Source organism: Staurois parvus, unplaced genomic scaffold (genome assembly GCF_062004578.1).
Source record: "Staurois parvus isolate SC_StPar_1 unplaced genomic scaffold, SC_StPar_1.0 ptg000302l, whole genome shotgun sequence".
In the NCBI taxonomy this organism is placed as follows: Eukaryota; Metazoa; Chordata; class Amphibia; order Anura; family Ranidae; genus Staurois; species Staurois parvus.
In genome coordinates, this window is record NW_028318098.1 from 1,475,059 (window position 1) to 1,496,295 (window position 21,237).

The 21,237-nt window shown below is 43.0% G+C and overlaps 1 pseudogene; it reads right to left on the bottom strand.

The window, feature by feature from the left end:
* The window catches only part of LOC149457844 (uncharacterized), a 472,748-nt pseudogene extending 451,715 nt beyond the window's left edge, over nucleotides 1–21,033 (bottom strand).
* Between the last annotated feature and the right edge of the window lie 204 nt (nucleotides 21,034–21,237).

Below are 21,237 nucleotides of genomic sequence, written 5' to 3' on the forward strand. Positions count from 1 at the left end.
ACGTACACCTCGCTCAACAATTGTCAAATATCTCAACTACGCTGACCGGGTAGCCATACTCAATTCATTTCACAACTCACGTTCCCTACAGCTAGACGGTCACAAGCTATTACTATTTGCTGACTACTCTCAAGAAGTCTCCCGTAAAAGAAAAGCGTTCCAACAAATTTGCGGTACACTATTCCAAAAAGGGATCAAATTCACCCTCGCATATCCAGCTCCGCTCCGCTTCACTACGCCTACAGCAGAACCTAAATCATTTGTACACCCAGAGGAAGCCCTTCTGTACCTACAAAATAATCTTCCTGATGTCATGGTCCCTCAACCATCTCAGCATTCACCACGAGACCCCACCCGAGAGACCAGCGTAGTCCACGAAAAGAACCACCAAAGTGCCAACGCGTCAACTTTACCTCGGCAAAACAAAGACCACCCTGATGATTGACGCTCACCCCATCTAGGTACCTGCTTACGGATATTTAATACCTCAGGTTAATTCTCTCTTGTGCCTTACAATGATCTCAATCTGATGCAAAGTTAAGAAACTTCTCTGTTACTATGTTCTTTTCTAGCTATCACATGTTAGTATAGATACTGCATTTTAGTGCAATCTTTCACTGCGGCACTGCGGTGGAGGCTAGAGAGAGCTGCCCCTCCTTCATAGATGGTCCATGCGACTATCAGAGTCCTCCCTTGCCATTATTATTGCATTGGTCTATGCAGCCTCCCGGTGAAGAATCCACACCCTCCCACTTCCGGTAACGATAGGAGTTAACATGCGGAATAATGTGAAGTCCTTAATGCCTATTCAGTTTATTGTTTATATTGTTTTTTTGATGGACCTCAGTTGGGTCACCCTATGTGAATCTCTCCCCTCATACTTTCCTTTCTCTTCCCTTTTCTTTCTACTTTCTGCTTACCTGGGGACCCTCCAATGCCTTCTTCTTCCATAACACACCGAGAGATTAGGACACATAACGATAACTTAAGAGAGTTGCTACCACATAGCATTGCTTCCAATTCTCCTTTGAACACCTCCATACCCACATTTCCATGACTTGTATAGTATCATCGAACGTCAAGGGCCTGAGATCACCTCACAAACGTATGGCCATTCTTCGCCATCTCAAAGACTGAAAACAGACATGTTGTTTCTTTAAGAAACACACTTGACACAAACAGACTTTTTGCACCTAAAAAAACTATGGGTGGGTCAGGTATTGGGATCGCCCTCACATAGAGGCAAAGCGGGAGTAATCATTCTCATACATAAGCGTCTTACTCCGGACATTATAACGATAACTACAGATGATGAGGGACGATATGTTGCTGTACATGTCAAAGTGGGCTCCTCCTCCCTAGTATTGGTCAACATATATGCCCCGAACTCCTCACCCAAGCCTTTCTTTCAGGATCTGCCCTCGAGAATAGCGAACTTCTTGCACCTCCCACTTGTGTTAGGAGGAGACTTCAACCTGTGTATGAATACACGGGAAGATAAGTTAAAATCTTCCACTTCAAATCACTTATCTCCCCCCAACCCCCCCAACACACAAGATATTGAACAACTTTACAGAGGCATTACAACTCACAGACGTATGGGGGTTTATTTACTAAAGCTGGAGAGTCCAAAATCAGACTCCCTTCTGCCTAGAAACCAATCAGCTTCTAACCTCAGCTTGTTCAATGAAGCTTTGGCAATGAAACCTGGAAGCTGATTGGTTTCTATGCAGAAGGGAGTCTGATTTTGGACTCTCCAGCTTTAGTAAATAAACCCCATGGTGTCTGAACAATCCAGAAGGAAGAGAATATGCCTTCTTTTCTCCCATTCATCATACTCTGTCCAGAATTGATTATTTCTTTGTCAATCCCATATCATTAAAAAACGTTAAGGATTCTAACATACATGACATAGCAATCTCCGATCACTCCCCGATCTCTATATCAGTACAACAAGCACAACCTCATCAACACTCATCTACATGGCGTTTCCTTCCTATTTAGAAAATAATCAGGACCTGCTCTGGGTATTAAATGCTGCCTGGAGCGAGTTCTGCAATACTAATGCAGAGCACCGAGATAACCTCAATCTATTTTGGGAGACGGACAAGGCAGTGTTGCGAGGCAGAATCATTGCATTTACTTCCACCTACAAGAAAAAGCTACTTCAAAACTACACTAAAACAAACGCTAGTCTAAGACAGGCACAGAAAGATTTGGCAAGTCTCAACTCTCATGAACATAGGAAAGCTTGGTCAGAGGCCAAACAACACTTTGACACATGGGATGCAGCTCAAGAAGCTACATGACAATCCTAAAGTGATCTGCGATTCCATAAATTTGGCAATAAGCCGGGCAAGCTGCTAGCAAAACTATGTAAAAAACCATTCACACCTACCCTCTTCACATCTTTGATAGACACACAGGGACAGTTAAAAAGTGACCCTTCAGACATTATTTCTATATTAGAAAATTTCTACCAAAATTTCTATGGCTCGGACCCTATAAACACCACTAGGTCCGCCTCCTTCCTGGATCAAATCTCGTTGCCTCGATTAGACCCAAGTGCACTCCAAACTCTAAATGCTCCCATTACTCAATCGGATATTTCTCTAGCCATTAAAGCACTCACAAATGGTAAAGCCCCTGGGCCTGATGGCTACACAACCGAATTTTACAAACTTATGGCCAAAACCCTTTCCCCACCTTACATTTGGTGTTTCAATAAATCCAGGGGGGAGGGGACTATTTACCCTTCGGATTTCAAGCCCACATAAAATTGACTGCCAAAAAAGACAAAGATCGGTCGGACTCTGGATCATATCGGCCAATATCCCTACTGAACCTAGACGCAAAACTCCTGTCAAAAATTATTGCTTAATGCCTTGCAACTATACTACCCACTCTCATCCATCCCTCACAAGCGGTATCACAAGCATTCATCCCCAACAGCTCAAGTCGTAGCTGCTGGCCTCATATCTAACCTGATTCAGTTGCACAAGGGCACTAGACAAGGATGCCCTTTATCCCCTTTACTTTTCAATCTGGCCCTGGAACCATTAGCAAAGTGAAATAAAAACGAGAAGCGCACAAACCTTGCGCATTACCTCAGTAAACAGAAGTTTATTAAAAAGAAAGGTACTCACAAACAGCGAATACAATCAGGCATGTAAGTCCTCACAGGGACTTCAGAGATAGAGGGCCAGCGCGAGTCCCATCGTGGGGGTAAGCACTCAGTTCCCCTGACGCGTTTCGAAGGCCAGACCTTCTTCATCTGAGCTCTGATGAAGAAGGTCTGGCCTTCGAAACGCCTCAGCTGAACTGAGTGCTTACCCCCACGATGGGACTTGCGCTGGCCCTCTATCTCTGAAGTCCCTGTGAGGACTTACATGCCTGATTTTATTCGCTGTTTGTGAGTACCTTTCTTTTTAATAAACTTCTGTTTACTGAGGTAATGCGCAAGGTTTGTGCGCTTCTCGTTTTTATTTTGCTTTGCAGTGTTGGTCGGGCTTCCCCAGCCTTGTTTGGAGCTGCACAGCCTTTGAAGCACTGGTGGTCGCTGTTTTTCCAGTTCTGGTTCCATCTATTTGCCACCTGCCTGGGTCCTAGAGCACAGAAGAATTTGTGTTTGGTCTATTGTCCTGGAACCATTAGCACACTTTCTGTTATTCCACTCCGACCTCCATGGTATCACAATTGGTCAACAGGAGTTGAGACTTGCTTTATTCGCAGATGATATGCTAATTTTCACCTCTCACCCATCTTTAGACTTGACATACATACAGCATATTTTCTCCTCCTTCTGCCTATGCTCAGGACTCCGAATAAACTTCTCTAAAAGTGAGGTGCTCCCACTATTTCAATCTTGCCCTCTGTTATGGATTCAAAACTCGATCTTTAAAATTGCTCATAAACATATCACATATCTAGGCATAAAGATAGGGAAATTAGCTTCCTCTCTATACTCGCTTAATTTTACGCCAACGATTGCTAAAATCATTGGGGAACTGGAGATGTGGAGGGAATTACCGCTTTCACTTTTGGGCAGATCACATCTTTTTAAGATTGTGAGTTTCCCAAAACTTCTCTATCCACTCCAAACCATACCTCTTCTTCTCAAACACAGCGACATAACTAAATTAAATCGGGCACTTTCAAAATTTTTATGGAGAGCCAAACGTCTCCGTATAGCACTCGCCAAATTATTTTTACCACGAAGCGAAGGAGGCTCTGGTCTCCCAAATGTGCAAGTCTACAATCTCTCCTGCCTGCTACATGTAGGTTTAGACTGGCTCACTCACTCCTCCAAATATTCCAACTACCACATTGAATCTGCAATAGCGCATCCTCATGATCTCACAGCCCTATTACACTCCAATGTCAACTCTCTCCCGCCTCACCTAAAATATAATTCACTCATCCGCGACACCCTTATTGCATGGAGGGAAGTCAGGTGTAAACTGGGGGTGTCACTGTGACTGTCTCACTTTTTCCCTATTTATCATAACCCCTCTTTCTCTCCCCCACAATCCTATGATGCTTATGAAACTTGGTCAAATCAAAATTTAACTCTGGTACAACGCCTGTATGACACCTCTACGGGTTCCCCAAAACCTCTTAACAAAATTCTACAAACCTATGGACTTCCAGCACACCACTTCTTCTATATTCTTCAAGTAAGGAACTATGTCAATTCCATTGCACCCATCAAATATAATAGATTTTGTACAACATTCCTTGATGTTTTGGCAAACTCTTGAAAATATAAAATATCATACATATACAGACCCCTGAACCTATTGTACTCCAAACCCTTCAAGTCATAAAATGCTGCAAAATCCTGGATCAAAGATTTTGACAATGCATTTACAACAGCACACTTACTATCAGGCTTTAACTCCACATGTGCCTTCAACCATAACGAATTCTGGCGTTAACAGCAACTCAAGATTCTACACCGTGCCTACATGCCCTGTCAATACTCAAGAAATGACCCGGCTCTGTCTACTTGCCCTGTCTATGGAAAGCAAAAACCTTTTCTACAGCATAGACTTTGGCTCTGCCCTATTTTCTCCACATTCTGGAAGCAAGTGGTCAACTTCACATCAAGCATCACTACTTTTCAACTCCCCATTAACCCGCTACCTCTTCTTTTCGGATACATGGATCAACTACCCATCGGTCTCTTCTCTTCTCAAACATCCTCTTTCAGAAATAACAAAACTTGGATTTCCACATGCCTACTAATAGCAAGATGGGCTATTCTCCGAAAATGGGTCTCCAACTGCCCTCCTACTCTATCAGACATCAAACAAGAGCTCAACTCTCTTTTACGTCTTGACAGACTTGCTCTAATCTCTTCCCCAACCTCCTCAAAAGAGTCCCTTTATCTATGTAAATGGGAATCCAACATCACAGGATCCATGTCCGCACCAGAGCAGACATTCTTTCTCCAGAATTCTAGTCTATTGAGCCGTCTATTGTAATCTCCCATGAGTCCCAAGTCATTGGGGCCATGGCATATATGATTGTTTATTTGTGGGTGTCACGGACGGCCAGTGCCTCTCCCATCCCCTGCCATATCCCTCCACCCCTCCCTTCCCCCTTGTACATTCCAAGGTCTGTGGGGCTTCCATGGACAGGGCTGGGCCGGCCGTTGCCGAGGCAACCTAGCCGCGTCCCACATGATCTTCAAGAGACCCACACAGGAAGCAGCCTCTCTCTCTGTTCCTGTCCATTCTGCTGGAATCATCTTGCTCCCAGAAAGATGCTGGGAGGCCTGGGTGAGGGGGACTGAGCCTCCCCAGCCATCCCCCTGCGCACTCTGCAGACCCCCAAAAGGTTAGGACTGTAGCCTTCTGCAATACCCCAGGGTTGGGAGTCTCCACAGCTCTACATGAGCCTTCTCCTTAAAGATCAGACCCCACAGCTGAGACCCTGCCAGTCTGTAAGCCTGTCTACTGGGCACCCTTGCACCCTGTCTGCTGCTGAGTGCCCTGGGAGCTGTTGCTGAGGGACCCTGCACACTATCCGTGGCTGCGTGTCCCTGGAAGCTGTCTGCTGCTGAGTGTCCTGTGAGCTGCTGCTGTCTGCTGATCGCTGGTTGTCCCTGGAACGCTGACTGCTGGTCGTCCCTGTCTGGAGCCGCCTGCCACTGAGGGTCTGCCAGCTGCTTACTGTGAGTGTCCTGAACTGTCCCTGCTGTGTGCACCAACCACCCGTGTTCTGAAATCTCCCCGCTGTGTGCACCGACCACCTGTGTCCTGAACTGTCCCTGTTGTGCGCACTGACCACCTGTGTCCTGAATTGTGTCCCCACTGTGTGCACTGACCACCCATGTTCTGAACTGTCCCGCTGTGTGCACCGACCCCCGTGTCCTGAACTGTTCCTGTTGTGCGCACTGACCACCTGTGTCCTGAACTGTCCCTGTTGTGCGCACTGACCACCTGTGTCCTGAACTGTGTCCCCGCTGTGTGCACCGACCACCCGTGTCCTGAACTGTCCCCGCTGTGTGCACCGACCCCCCGTGTCCTGAACTGTTCCTGTTGTGCGCACTGACCACCCATGTCCTGAACTGTCCATGTTGGGCGCACTGACCACCTGTGTCCTGAACTGTGTCCCCGCTGTGTGCACCGACCACCCGTGTCCTGAACTGTCCCCTCTGTGTGCACCAACCCCCCGTGTCCTGAACTGTTCCTGTTGTGTGCACTGACCACCCGTGTTCCGAATTGCCCCGCTGTGTGTGCACTGACCCCCCGTGTCCTGATGGCATGCCCGGAGTATAGTTACCTGTGGTGCCCCTTAGTGCTTGAGCTATCGCTACCCGTTGAGTCCCCGTGAACCCAATGTCCCTAGAAAGCTGGGTGGGAGCTGTGCTGAGGCCAGACTCCACAGCTAAAGTCCCATTGAGTCCCCAAGACCCCTGCCCAGGGGGAGATTGCCTGCCTGTTGCCCGAGACTCCAATCCGCTGTCCAGTCACGGAGGGAGTTCGGCTGAGTCCCCAAGCCTAGGGGGGAGATTGCCCGCCTGTTGCCCGAGACTCCAATTCGCTGTCCAGTCACGGAGGGAGCTCGGCTGAGGCCCCAAGCCTAGGGGGGAGATTGCCTGCCTGTCGCTGAAGACCCCCCGTGTTTGGAATCGTCCCTAGTTTGTGCACACATCACCCTCCCTGCCATTTCCCCATTGAGTGTCTGTCATTTTGTTGTTTCAATAAAGCTTTGTGTGTCCCCCATCTTCTCCGTGTGCTCTGTCCTGCCTGCGCTTCCGTTACAGTGGGGTTTATAGCTATGCTGTTATATGGCACTGTTTCTACCATACTTGCTCCCTCTCCGCTTCTTTACGCTTTTCCTCTACCTTCTTCCTCTTCTATATCTTGACCCTTTGATTAACCTCTTACTTTAGGTTTGTATATACACTAGGCTCACACAAGGTTACAGAAGCCTACATCAAGCAGCTTGAGTGTGACATATCCTCCATTCCACTCTACTTTTGGCGGAACCCGAGATCACTGACTTAACTCTCTTCCTCTCTCCTCTCTTTTCTCTCTTTATACCATCTCTCTATGGCCTAAATAGGTCCCTGGACAACATCTCTGTCTCCAAGTATTTTCCTTTACTCCAGCTCACACAGCCCTTCAACCATCTCTTACCACTATCTTTCATCACTGAACCACTTCAACTATTACATCTATTCTTTATTCTCTTCTTCACACTCTTAATTTTTCAGCTCTATCTCCCCCCCCCCACCCCCTTATCTAGCCCCAGTTTTCTATAACTATGATTGTCTCTTTTCTCGTCACCCCCCTTTTGGTTTGTTAATGATGAATAACAGCTGACACCTGTGTACATCCCAACCATCCAATTCTACTCTCTTGCTTATTAGCTCTTCTCTCTACACACGTGCTATTTTCTCATCATTTTCTTTACGACCTTCTCTCATTACTCCACTGACCAATTATGATGATACTTCGATGTTACATTGGTGTCATATTTGCTTCGTCATTGTTATGTATACCCTGTAAAAAAACAATAAAAATTTCTTTAAAAAAAAGATTTATCCTGCTATATGATATGTGTGGCACCGAGAAGAATGTAAAGTCCCTCTCACTGGGTGCAATACCCACCAGACGTCTACTAATAGTAGTAGATTGGATCCTTCTTATTCTGCACGTTTCCCTGATCTCAGATCAAATATATCACAGACTGAATCTGACAAATGTCTTTTTGCACCAAAGTAACCGATTACATTTAAAGGGAAAAGAAATGAGTACATTAGATGACTGTATTGGTGGTCACACACTTATTCATATGATCATACAATCCATCATTCAATGTCACCAAAATAATCAAATTACATAAAAAGTCACAAATCAAAAGCCCTCCATTCAGTTGTTTTTGAGCTCTCAATAGACTTCAACTCTGCAAAGTCAATCAGCCATAGTGGAATTTGTCCGCTGTTTCTGATCAATTGAACAAAAATCTGTGTCAGAGAACTGACTGTAATTCAGATTGATTATCATTTATATGATAGCTAGGATTTTTGATCAATATTTTCAGTCAATTGCAGTGATTCCCATCTGATACTTGTGCAGTTCCACTTATTAATTATTCAATAGTGGTGTACTCCAGGATTCATTGTTATTAGTGATGTACCCCAAGGATCAGTATTATTAATGGTGTACCCCAAGGATCAGTATTATAAGTGGTGTACCCTAAAGATCAGTGTTATTAGTGGTGTACCCTAAGGATAAGTGTTATTAGTGATGTACCCCAAGGATCAGTGTTATTAGTGATGTTCCCCAAGGATCAGTGTTATTAGTGATGTACTCCAAGGATCAGTGTTATTAGTGGTTTGCCCCAAGGATCAGTGTTATTAGTGATGTACCCCAAGGATCAGTGTTATTAGTGATGTGCCCCAAGGATCAGTATTATTAGTTGTGTACCCCAAGGATCAGTGTTATTAGTGGTGTACCCCAAGGATCAGTGTTATTAGTGATGTAACCCAAGGATCAGTGTTATTAGTGGTGTACCCCAAGGATCAGTGTTATTAGTGGTGTACCCCAAGGATCAGTGTTACTAGTGGTGTACCCCAAGGATCAGTGTTATTAGTGATGAACCCCAAGGATCAGTGTTATTAGTGATGTACCCCAAGGATCAGTGTTATTAGTGGTGTACCCCAAGGATCAGTGTTATTAGTGGTGTACCCCAAGGATCAGTGTTACTAGTGGTGTACCCCAAGGATCAGTGTTATTAGTGATGAACCCCAAGGATCAGTGTTATTAGTGGTGTATCCCAAGGATCAGTGTTATTAGTGATGTACCCCAAGGATCAGTGTTGTTAGTGGTGTACCCCAAGGATCAGTGTTATTAGTGATGTACCCCAAGGATCAGTGTTATTAGTGGTGTACCCCAAGGATCAGTGTTATTAGTGATGTACCCCAAGGATCAGTGTTATTAGTGGTGTACCCCAAGGATCAGTGTTATTAGTGGTGTACGTTAAGGATCAGTGTTATTAGTGGTGTACCCCAAGGATCAGTATTATTAGTTTGTGTACCCCAAGGATCAGTGTTATTAGTGGTGTACCCCAAGGATCAGTATTATTAGTGGTGTACCCCAAGGATCAGTGTTATTAGTGGTGTATCCCAAGGATCAGTATTATTAGTGGTGTACCCCAAAGATCAGTGTTATTAGTAATGTACCCCAAGGATAAGTGTTATTAGTTATGTACCCAAAGGATCAGTGTTATTAGTGGTGTACCCCAAGGATCAGTATTATTACTGATGTACCCCAAGGATCAGTGTTATTAGTGGTGTACCCCAAGGATCAGTGTTATTAGTGGTGTACCCCAAGGATCAGTGTTATTAGTGGTGTACCCCAAGGATCAGTATTATAAGTGGTGTACCCTAAAGATCAGTGTTATTAGTGGTGTACCCCAAGGATCAGTGTTATTAGTGGTGTACCCCAAGGATCGGTGTTATTAGTGGTGTACCCCAAGGATCAGTATTATAAGTGGTGTACCGTAAAGATCAGTGTTATTAGTGGTGTACCCTAAGGATCAGTGTTATTAGTGGTGTACCCTAAGTATCAGTGTTATTAGTTGTGTACCCCAAGGATCAGTGTTATTAGTGATGTACCCCAAGGATCAGTGTTATTAGTGGTGTACCCCAAGGATCAGTCTTATTAGTGGTGTACCCCAAGGTTCAGTGTTATTAGTGGTTTACTCCAAGGATCAGTATTATTAGTGGTGTACCCCAAGGATCAGTGTTATTATTGGTGTACCCCAAGGATCAGTGTTATTAGTGATGTACCCCAAGGATCAGTGTTATTAGTGGTGTACCCCAAGGATCAGTGTTATTAGTGGTGTACCCCAAGGATCAGTATTATAAGTGGTGTACCCTAAAGATCAGTGTTATTAGTGGTGTACCCCAAGGATCAGTGTTATTAGAGGTGTACCCCAAGGATCAGTGTTATTAGTGGTGTACCCCAAGGATCAGTGTTATTAGTGGTGTACCCCAAGGATCAGTGTTATTAGTAGTGTACCCCAAGGATCAGTGTTATTAGTGATGTACCCCAAGGATCAGTGTTATTAGTGGTGTACCCCAAGGATCAGTGTTATTAGTGGTGTACCCCAAGGATCAGTATTATAAGTGGTGTACCCTAAAGATCAGTGTTATTAGTGGTGTACCCTAAGGATAAGTGTTATTAGTGGTTTACCCCAAGGATCAGTATTATTAGTGGTGTACCCTAAGAATCAGTGTTATTAGTTGTGTACCCCAAGGATCAGTGTTATTAGTGGTGTACCCCAAGGTTCAGTGTTATTAGTGGTGTACCCTAAGAATCAGTGTTATTAGTGGTGTACTCCAAGGATCAGTGTTATTAGTGATGTACCCCAAGGATCAGTATTATTAATGGTGTACCCCAAGGATCAGTGTTATTAGTGATGTACCCCAAGGATCAGTGTTATTAGTGGTGTACCCCAAGGATCAGTGTTATTAGTGATGTACCCCAAGGATCAGTGTTATTAGTGGTGTACCCCAAGGATCAGTGTTATTAGTGGTGTTCCCCAAGGATCAGTGTTATTAGTGATGTGCCCCAAGGATCAGTATTATTAGTTGTGTACCCCAAGGATCAGTGTTATTAGTGATATACCCCAAGGATCAGTGTTATTAGTAGTGCACCCCAAGGATCAGTGTTATTAGTGATGTATCCCAAGGATCAGTGTTATTAGTGATGTACCCCAAGGATCAGTGTTATTAGTGGTGTACCCCAAGGATCAGTATTATTAGTGATGTACCCCAAGGATCAGTGTTATTAGTGGTGTACCCCAAGGATCAGTGTTATTAGTGGTGTACACCAATGATCAATATTATAAGTGGTGTACCCTAAAGATCAGTGTTATTAGTGGTGTACCCCAAGGATCAGTATTATTAGTGGTGTACCCCAAGGATCAGTGTTATTAGTGGTGTACCCCAAGGATCAGTGTTATTAGTGATGTACTCCAAGGATCAGTGTTATTAGTGGTGTACCCTAAGAATACGTGTTATTAGTGGTGTACCCCAAGGATCAGTGTTATTAGTGGTGTACCCCAAGGATCAGTGTTATTAGTGATGTACTCCAAGGATCAGTATTATTAGTGGTGTACCCCAAGGATCAGTGTTATTAGTTGTGTACCCCAAGGATCAGTGTTATTAGTGATGTACCCCAAGGATCAGTGTTATTAGTGGTGTACCCCAGGGATTAGTGTTATTAGTAGTATACCTCAAGGTTCAGTGCTATTAGTGATGTACCCCAATGATCAGTTTATTAGTGATGTACCCCAAGGATCAGTGTTATTAGTGGTGTACCCCAAGGATCAGTATTATAAGTGGTGTACCCTAGGGATTAGTGTTATTAGTAGTATACCTCAAGGTTCAGTGCTATTAGTGATGTACCCCAATGATCAGTTTATTAGTGATGTACCCCAATGATCAGTGTTATTAGTGGTGTACCCCATGGATCAGTGTTATTAGTGGTGTACCCCAAGGATCAGTATTATAAGTGGTGTACCCTAAAGATCAGTGTTATTAGTGGTGTACCCCAAGGATCAGTGTTATTAGAGGTGTACCCCAAGGATCAGTGTTATTAGTGGTGTACCCCAAGGATCAGTGTTATTAGTGGTGTACCCCAAGGATCAGTGTTATTAGTAGTGTACCCCAAGGATCAGTGTTATTAGTGATGTACCCCAAGGATCAGTGTTATTAGTGGTGTACCCCAAGGATCAGTGTTATTAGTGGTGTACCCCAAGGATCAGTGTTATTAGTGGTGTACCCCAAGGATCAGTATTATAAGTGGTGTACCCTAAAGATCAGTGTTATTAGTGGTGTACCCCAAGGATAAGTGTTATTAGTGGTGTACCCCAAGGATCAGTATTATTAGTGGTGTACCCTAAGAATCAGTGTTATTAGTTGTGTACCCCAAGGATCAGTGTTATTAGTGGTGTACCCCAAGGTTCAGTGTTATTAGTGGTGTACCCTAAGAATCAGTGTTATTAGAGGTGTACTCCAAGGATCAGTATTATTAGCGGTGTACCCCAAGGATCAGTATTATTAATGGTGTACCCCAAGGATCAGTGTTATTAGTGATGTACCCCAAGGATCAGTGTTATTAGTGGTGTACCCCAAGGATCAGTGTTATTAGTGATGTACCCCAAGGATCAGTGTTATTAGTGGTGTACCCCAAGGATCAGTGTTATTAGTGGTGTTCCCCAAGGATCAGTGTTATTAGTGATGTGCCCCAAGGATCAGTATTATTAGTTGTGTACCCCAAGGATCAGTGTTATTAGTGATATACCCCAAGGATCAGTGTTATTAGTAGTGCACCCCAAGGATCAGTGTTATTAGTTGTGTACCCCAAGGATCAGTGTTATTAGTGATGTATCCCAAGGATCAGTGTTATTAGTGATGTACCCCAAGGATCAGTGTTATTAGTGGTGTACCCCAAGGATCAGTATTATTAGTGATGTACCCCAAGGATCAGTGTTATTAGTGGTGTACCCCAAGGATCAGTGTTATTAGTGGTGTACACCAATGATCAATATTATAAGTGGTGTACCCTAAAGATCAGTGTTATTAGTGGTGTACCCCAAGGATCAGTATTATTAGTGGTGTACCCCAAGGATCAGTGTTATTAGTGGTGTACCCCAAGGATCAGTGTTATTAGTGGTGTACCCTAAGAATACGTGTTATTAGTGGTGTACCCCAAGGATCAGTATTATTAGTGGTGTACCCCAAGGATCAGTGTTATTAGTGATGTACTCCAAGGATCAGTGTTATTAGTGGTGTACCCTAAGAATACGTGTTATTAGTGGTGTACCCCAAGGATCAGTGTTATTAGTGGTGTACCCCAAGGATCAGTGTTATTAGTGATGTACTCCAAGGATCAGTATTATTAGTGGTGTACCCCAAGGATCAGTGTTATTAGTTGTGTACCCCAAGGATCAGTGTTATTAGTGATGTACCCCAAGGATCAGTGTTATTAGTGGTGTACCCCAGGGATTAGTGTTATTAGTAGTATACCTCAAGGTTCAGTGCTATTAGTGATGTACCCCAATGATCAGTTTATTAGTGATGTACCCCAAGGATCAGTGTTATTAGTGGTGTACCCCAAGGATCAGTATTATAAGTGGTGTACCCTAAAGATCAGTGTTATTAGTGGTGTACCCCAAGGATCAGTGTTATTAGAGGTGTACCCCAAGGATCAGTGTTATTAGTGGTGTACCCCAAGGATCAGTGTTATTAGTGGTGTACCCCAAGGATCAGTGTTATTAGTAGTGTACCCCAAGGATCAGTGTTATTAGTGATGTACCCCAAGGATCAGTGTTATTAGTGGTGTACCCCAAGGATCAGTATTATTAGTGATGTACCCCAAGGATCAGTGTTATTAGTGGTGTACCCCAAGGATCAGTGTTATTAGTGGTGTACCCCAAGGATCAGTATTATAAGTGGTGTACCCTAAAGATCAGTGTTATTAGTGGTGTACCCCAAGGATCAGTAATATTAGTGGTGTACCCTAAGAATCAGTGTTATTAGTTGTGTACCCCAAGGATCAGTGTTATTAGTGGTGTACCCCAAGGTTCAGTGTTATTAGTGGTGTACCCTAAGAATCAGTGTTATTAGTGGTGTACTCCAAGGATCAGTATTATTAGCGGTGTACCCCAAGGATCAGTATTATTAATGGTGTACCCCAAGGATCAGTGTTATTAGTGATGTACCCCAAGGATCAGTGTTATTAGTGGTGTACCCCAAGGATCAGTGTTATTAGTGATGTACCCCAAGGATCAGTGTTATTAGTGGTGTACCCCAAGGATCAGTGTTATTAGTGGTGTTCCCCAAGGATCAGTGTTATTAGTGATGTGCCCCAAGGATCAGTATTATTAGTTGTGTACCCCAAGGATCAGTGTTATTAGTGATATACCCCAAGGATCAGTGTTATTAGTAGTGCACCCCAAGGATCAGTGTTATTAGTTGTGTACCCCAAGGATCAGTGTTATTAGTGATGTATCCCAAGGATCAGTGTTATTAGTGATGTACCCCAAGGATCAGTGTTATTAGTGGTGTACCCCAAGGATCAGTATTATAAGTGGTGTACCCTAAAGATCAGTGTTATTAGTGGTGTACCCCAAGGATCAGTGTTATTAGAGGTGTACCCCAAGGATCAGTGTTATTAGTGGTGTACCCCAAGGATCAGTGTTATTAGTGGTGTACCCCAAGGATCAGTGTTATTAGTAGTGTACCCCAAGGATCAGTGTTATTAGTGATGTACCCCAAGGATCAGTGTTATTAGTGGTGTACCCCAAGGATCAGTATTATTAGTGATGTACCCCAAGGATCAGTGTTATTAGTGGTGTACCCCAAGGATCAGTGTTATTAGTGGTGTACCCCAAGGATCAGTATTATAAGTGGTGTACCCTAAAGATCAGTGTTATTAGTGGTGTACCCTAAGGATAAGTGTTATTAGTGGTGTACCCCAAGGATCAGTATTATTAGTGGTGTACCCTAAGAATCAGTGTTATTAGTTGTGTACCCCAAGGATCAGTGTTATTAGTGGTGTACCCCAAGGTTCAGTGTTATTAGTGGTGTACCCTAAGAATCAGTGTTATTAGTGGTGTACTCCAAGGATCAGTATTATTAGCGGTGTACCCCAAGGATCAGTATTATTAATGGTGTACCCCAAGGATCAGTGTTATTAGTGATGTACCCCAAGGATCAGTGTTATTAGTGGTGTACCCCAAGGATCAGTGTTATTAGTGATGTACCCCAAGGATCAGTGTTATTAGTGGTGTACCCCAAGGATCAGTGTTATTAGTGGTGTTCCCCAAGGATCAGTGTTATTAGTGATGTGCCCCAAGGATCAGTATTATTAGTTGTGTACCCCAAGGATCAGTGTTATTAGTGATATACCCCAAGGATCAGTGTTATTAGTAGTGCACCCCAAGGATCAGTGTTATTAGTTGTGTACCCCAAGGATCAGTGTTATTAGTGATGTATCCCAAGGATCAGTGTTATTAGTGATGTACCCCAAGGATCAGTGTTATTAGTGGTGTACCCCAAGGATCAGTATTATTAGTGATGTACCCCAAGGATCAGTGTTATTAGTGGTGTACCCCAAGGATCAGTGTTATTAGTGGTGTACACCAATTATCAATATTATAAGTGGTGTACCCTAAAGATCAGTGTTATTAGTGGTGTACCCCAAGGATCAGTATTATTAGTGGTGTACCCCAAGGATCAGTGTTATTAGTGGTGTACCCCAAGGATCAGTGTTATTAGTGATGTACTCCAAGGATCAGTATTATTAGTGGTGTACCCCAAGGATCAGTGTTATTAGTTGTGTACCCCAAGGATCAGTGTTATTAGTGGTGTACCCTAAGAATACGTGTTATTAGTGGTGTACCCCAAGGATCAGTGTTATTAGTGGTGTACCCCAAGGATCAGTGTTATTAGTGATGTACTCCAAGGATCAGTATTATTAGTGGTGTACCCCAAGGATCAGTGTTATTAGTTGTGTACCCCAAGGATCAGTGTTATTAGTGATGTACCCCAAGGATCAGTGTTATTAGTGGTGTACCCCAGGGATTAGTGTTATTAGTAGTATACCTCAAGGTTCAGTGCTATTAGTGATGTACCCCAATGATCAGTTTATTAGTGATGTACCCCAAGGATCAGTGTTATTAGTGGTGTACCCCAAGGATCAGTATTATAAGTGGTGTACCCTAAAGATCAGTGTTATTAGTGGTGTATGCCAAGGATCAGTGTTATTAGAGGTGTACCCCAAGGATCAGTGTTATTAGTGGTGTACCCCAAGGATCAGTGTTATTAGTGGTGTACCCCAAGGATCAGTGTTATTAGTAGTGTACCCCAAGGATCAGTGTTATTAGTGATGTACCCCAAGGATCAGTGTTATTAGTGGTGTACCCCAAGGATCAGTATTATTAGTGATGTACCCCAAGGATCAGTGTTATTAGTGGTGTACCCCAAGGATCAGTGTTATTAGTGGTGTACCCCAAGGATCAGTATTATAAGTAGTGTACCCTAAAGATCAGTGTTATTAGTGGTGTACCCTAAGGATAAGTGTTATTAGTGGTGTACCCCAAGGATCAGTATTATTAGTGGTGTACCCTAAGAATCAGTGTTATTAGTTGTGTACCCCAAGGATCAGTGTTATTAGTGGTGTACCCCAAGGTTCAGTGTTATTAGTGGTGTACCCTAAGAATCAGTGTTATTAGTGGTGTACTCCAAGGATCAGTATTATTAGCGGTGTACCCGAAGGATCAGTATTATTAATGGTGTACCCCAAGGATCAGTGTTATTAGTGATGTACCCCAAGGATCAGTGTTATTAGTGGTGTACCCCAAGGATCAGTGTTATTAGTGATGTACCCCAAGGATCAGTGTTATTAGTGGTGTACCCCAAGGATCAGTGTTATTAGTGGTGTTCCCCAAGGATCAGTGTTATTAGTGATGTGCCCCAAGGATCAGTATTATTAGTTGTGTACCCCAAGGATCAGTGTTATTAGTGATATACCCCAAGGATCAGTGTTATTAGTAGTGCACCCCAAGGATCAGTGTTATTAGTTGTGTACCCCAAGGATCAGTGTTATTAGTGATGTATCCCAAGGATCAGTGTTATTAGTGATGTACCCCAAGGATCAGTGTTATTAGTGGTGTACCCCAAGGATCAGTATTATTAGTGATGTACCCCAAGGATCAGTGTTATTAGTGGTGTACCCCAAGGATCAGTGTTATTAGTGGTGTACACCAAGGATCAGTATTATAAGTGGTGTACCCTAAAGATCAGTGTTATTAGTGGTGTACCCTAAGGATAAGTGTTATTAGTGGTGTACCCCAAGGATCAGTATTATTAGTGGTGTACCCTAAGAATCAGTGTTATTAGTTGTGTACCCCAAGGATCAGTGTTATTAGTGGTGTACCCCAAGGTTCAGTGTTATTAGTGGTGTACCCTAAGAATCAGTGTTATTAGTGGTGTACTCCAAGGATCAGTATTATTAGCGGTGTACCCCAAGGATCAGTGTTATTAGTGATGTACCCCAAGGATCAGTGTTATTAGTGGTGTACCCCAAGGATCAGTGTTATTAGTGGTGTTCCCCAAGGATCAGTGTTATTAGTGATGTGCCCCAAGGATCAGTATTATTAGTTGTGTACCCCAAGGATCAGTGTTATTAGTGATATACCCCAAGGATCAGTGTTATTAGTAGTGCACCCCAAGGATCAGTGTTATTAGTTGTGTACCCCAAGGATCAGTGTTATTAGTGATGTATCCCAAGGATCAGTGTTATTAGTGATGTACCCCAAGGATCAGTGTTATTAGTGGTGTACCCCAAGGATCAGTATTATTAGTGATGTACCCCAAGGATCAGTGTTATTAGTGGTGTACCCCAAGGATCAGTGTTATTAGTGGTGTACACCAATGATCAATATTATAAGTGGTGTACCCTAAAGATCAGTGTTATTAGTGGTGTACCCCAAGGATCAGTATTATTAGTGGTGTACCCCAAGGATCAGTGTTATTAGTGGTGTACCCCAAGGATCAGTGTTATTAGTGATGTACTCCAAGGATCAGTGTTATTAGTGGTGTACCCTAAGAATACGTGTTATTAGTGGTGTACCCCAAGGATCAGTGTTATTAGTGGTGTACCCCAAGGATCAGTGTTATTAGTGATGTACTCCAAGGATCAGTATTATTAGTGGTGTACCCCAAGGATCAGTGTTATTAGTTGTGTACCCCAAGGATCAGTGTTATTAGTGATGTACCCCAAGGATCAGTGTTATTAGTGGTGTACCCCAGGGATTAGTGTTATTAGTAGTATACCTCAAGGTTCAGTTTATTAGTGATGTACCCCAAGGATCAGTGTTATTAGTGGTGTACCCCAAGGATCAGTATTATAAGTGGTGTACCCTAAAGATCAGTGTTATTAGTGGTGTATGCCAAGGATCAGTGTTATTAGAGGTGTACCCCAAGGATCAGTGTTATTAGTGGTGTACCCCAAGGATCAGTGTTATTAGTGGTGTACCCCAAGGATCAGTGTTATTAGTAGTGTACCCCAAGGATCAGTGTTATTAGTGATGTACCCCAAGGATCAGTGTTATTAGTGGTGTACCCCAAGGATCAGTATTATTAGTGATGTACCCCAAGGATCAGTGTTATTAGTGGTGTACCCCAAGGATCAGTGTTATTAGTGGTGTACCCCAAGGATCAGTATTATAAGTAGTGTACCCTAAAGATCAGTGTTATTAGTGGTGTACCCTAAGGATAAGTGTTATTAGTGGTGTACCCCAAGGATCAGTATTATTAGTGGTGTACCCTAAGAATCAGTGTTATTAGTTGTGTACCCCAAGGATCAGTGTTATTAGTGGTGTACCCCAAGGTTCAGTGTTATTAGTGGTGTACCCTAAGAATCAGTGTTATTAGTGGTGTACTCCAAGGATCAGTATTATTAGCGGTGTACCCGAAGGATCAGTATTATTAATGGTGTACCCCAAGGATCAGTGTTATTAGTGATGTACCCCAAGGATCAGTGTTATTAGTGGTGTACCCCAAGGATCAGTGTTATTAGTGATGTACCCCAAGGATCAGTGTTATTAGTGGTGTACCCCAAGGATCAGTGTTATTAGTGGTGTTCCCCAAGGATCAGTGTTATTAGTGATGTGCCCCAAGGATCAGTATTATTAGTTGTGTACCCCAAGGATCAGTGTTATTAGTGATATACCCCAAGGATCAGTGTTATTAGTGATGTACCCCAAGGATCAGTGTTATTAGTGATGTATCCCAAGGATCAGTGTTATTAGTGATGTACCCCAAGGATCAGTGTTATTAGTGGTGTACCCCAAGGATCAGTATTATTAGGGATGTACCCCAAGGATCAGTGTTATTAGTGGTGTACCCCAAGGATCAGTGTTATTAGTGGTGTACACCAATGATCAATATTATAAGTGGTGTACCCTAAAGATCAGTGTTATTAGTGGTGTACCCCAAGGATCAGTATTATTAGTGGTGTACCCCAAGGATCAGTGTTATTAGTGGTGTACCCCAAGGATCAGTGTTAATAGTGATGTACTCCAAGGATCAGTGTTATTAGTGGTGTACCCTAAGAATACGTGTTATTAGTGGTGTACCCCAAGGATCAGTGTTATTAGTGGTGTACCCCAAGGATCAGTGTTATTAGTGATGTACTCCAAGGATCAGTATTATTAGTGGTGTACCCCAAGGATCAGTGTTATTAGTTGTGTACCCCAAGGATCAGTGTTATTAGTGATGTACCCCAAGGATCAGTGTTATTAGTAGTGTACCCCAAGGATCAGTGTTATTAGTGGTGTACCCCAGGGATTAGTGTTATTAGTAGTATACCTCAAGGTTCAGTGCTATTAGTGATGTACCCCAATGATCAGTTTATTAGTGATGTACCCCAAGGATCAGTGTTATTAGTGGTGTATCCCAAGGATCAGTGTTATTAGTGGTGTACCCCAAGGATCAGTGTTATTAGTGGTGTACTCCAAGATTCAGTGCTATTAGTGGTGTACCCCAAGGATTGGTGTTTTTAGCGGTGTACCCCAAGGATCAATGCTATTAGTGGTGTACTCCAAGGTTAAGTAGATTGATTAAAAAAAAAGAGCTGGATGCATTCCTAATTGCACAAAATTTAGCTGGAATTATATATAATAACACCAGAGCTTGTTGATCCAGGAAATATCTAAATAATTGATTGACTTTTTGACGCTGGAGCAGATTGGATCATGTTTTATATAGTTTTTTTGGCCTTCCCCTGGATCAGCTGTGGATATTGGGTTCTGTATATGAAATTTATTTATGTATTTATTTTATTGCTGAATGTATATGGACTTTTTTTTCTCAACCTGACTAACTATGCAACTATATTCAGCGATTGGTGGAAACATAAATGGAACTTCAGTCTCACAATCAATTTGTCTGAACCTATTGCACAACCAAACTTCAATCCTCCCTGTTCCTTGTACATCAGTCTTTGGAAATGTCCCTTCTAAGCTTTGAGAAGATCCTTCTTCATTTGTATATCTGATGCTGGAAAATTAGCGAATGCAATAAAACCCCAAAGCTCTATTGTAATATAACAAATCTATAACTATAAATCTGATTGGATACGGATTATATTGTAATTGCACTTATAGCTTGGAACCTTGTAAGGAAGATGTGATCTTCTCAACACCTTCTTGTGTCTTCCCATGGACTTTATGAATCATGCTGGTCACATACATTAGGATTTAGTTTTAGATGTGACCTGATTGCCCAACCATTTTACCAACCCCTGTGTAATGTGGTGGTCTATCTGTCTGGAAATGGTGTGAATGGATTCTCTATGTGGGTCTTCATTTTGCATAGCTGTTGGTTGATTATAGATCTGTCACCACTGGGTACTCACCCTCCGTCATGTTGTCTCCATCCACTGCACAGAAGAAGGTGACCCCATGTAGAAGGAGGAGAGGTAAAAGTAGATGGACTTCCATCCTGCAGGCTGAGCACCGAGCAATGAAAGAAGAATCAATTAATGAAACTGAGAATGATGGATCTTTTTCAGTAGAAGGATGGAGCTGTCATCAGAATTGGATGACTTCTACTCATATCTGGATGAATGTCGATGATATCTCACAATTCTGTACATTTGGTTACAATGATAAAACTTGTTTTTCAGACCGTTACAGCTGGAATTG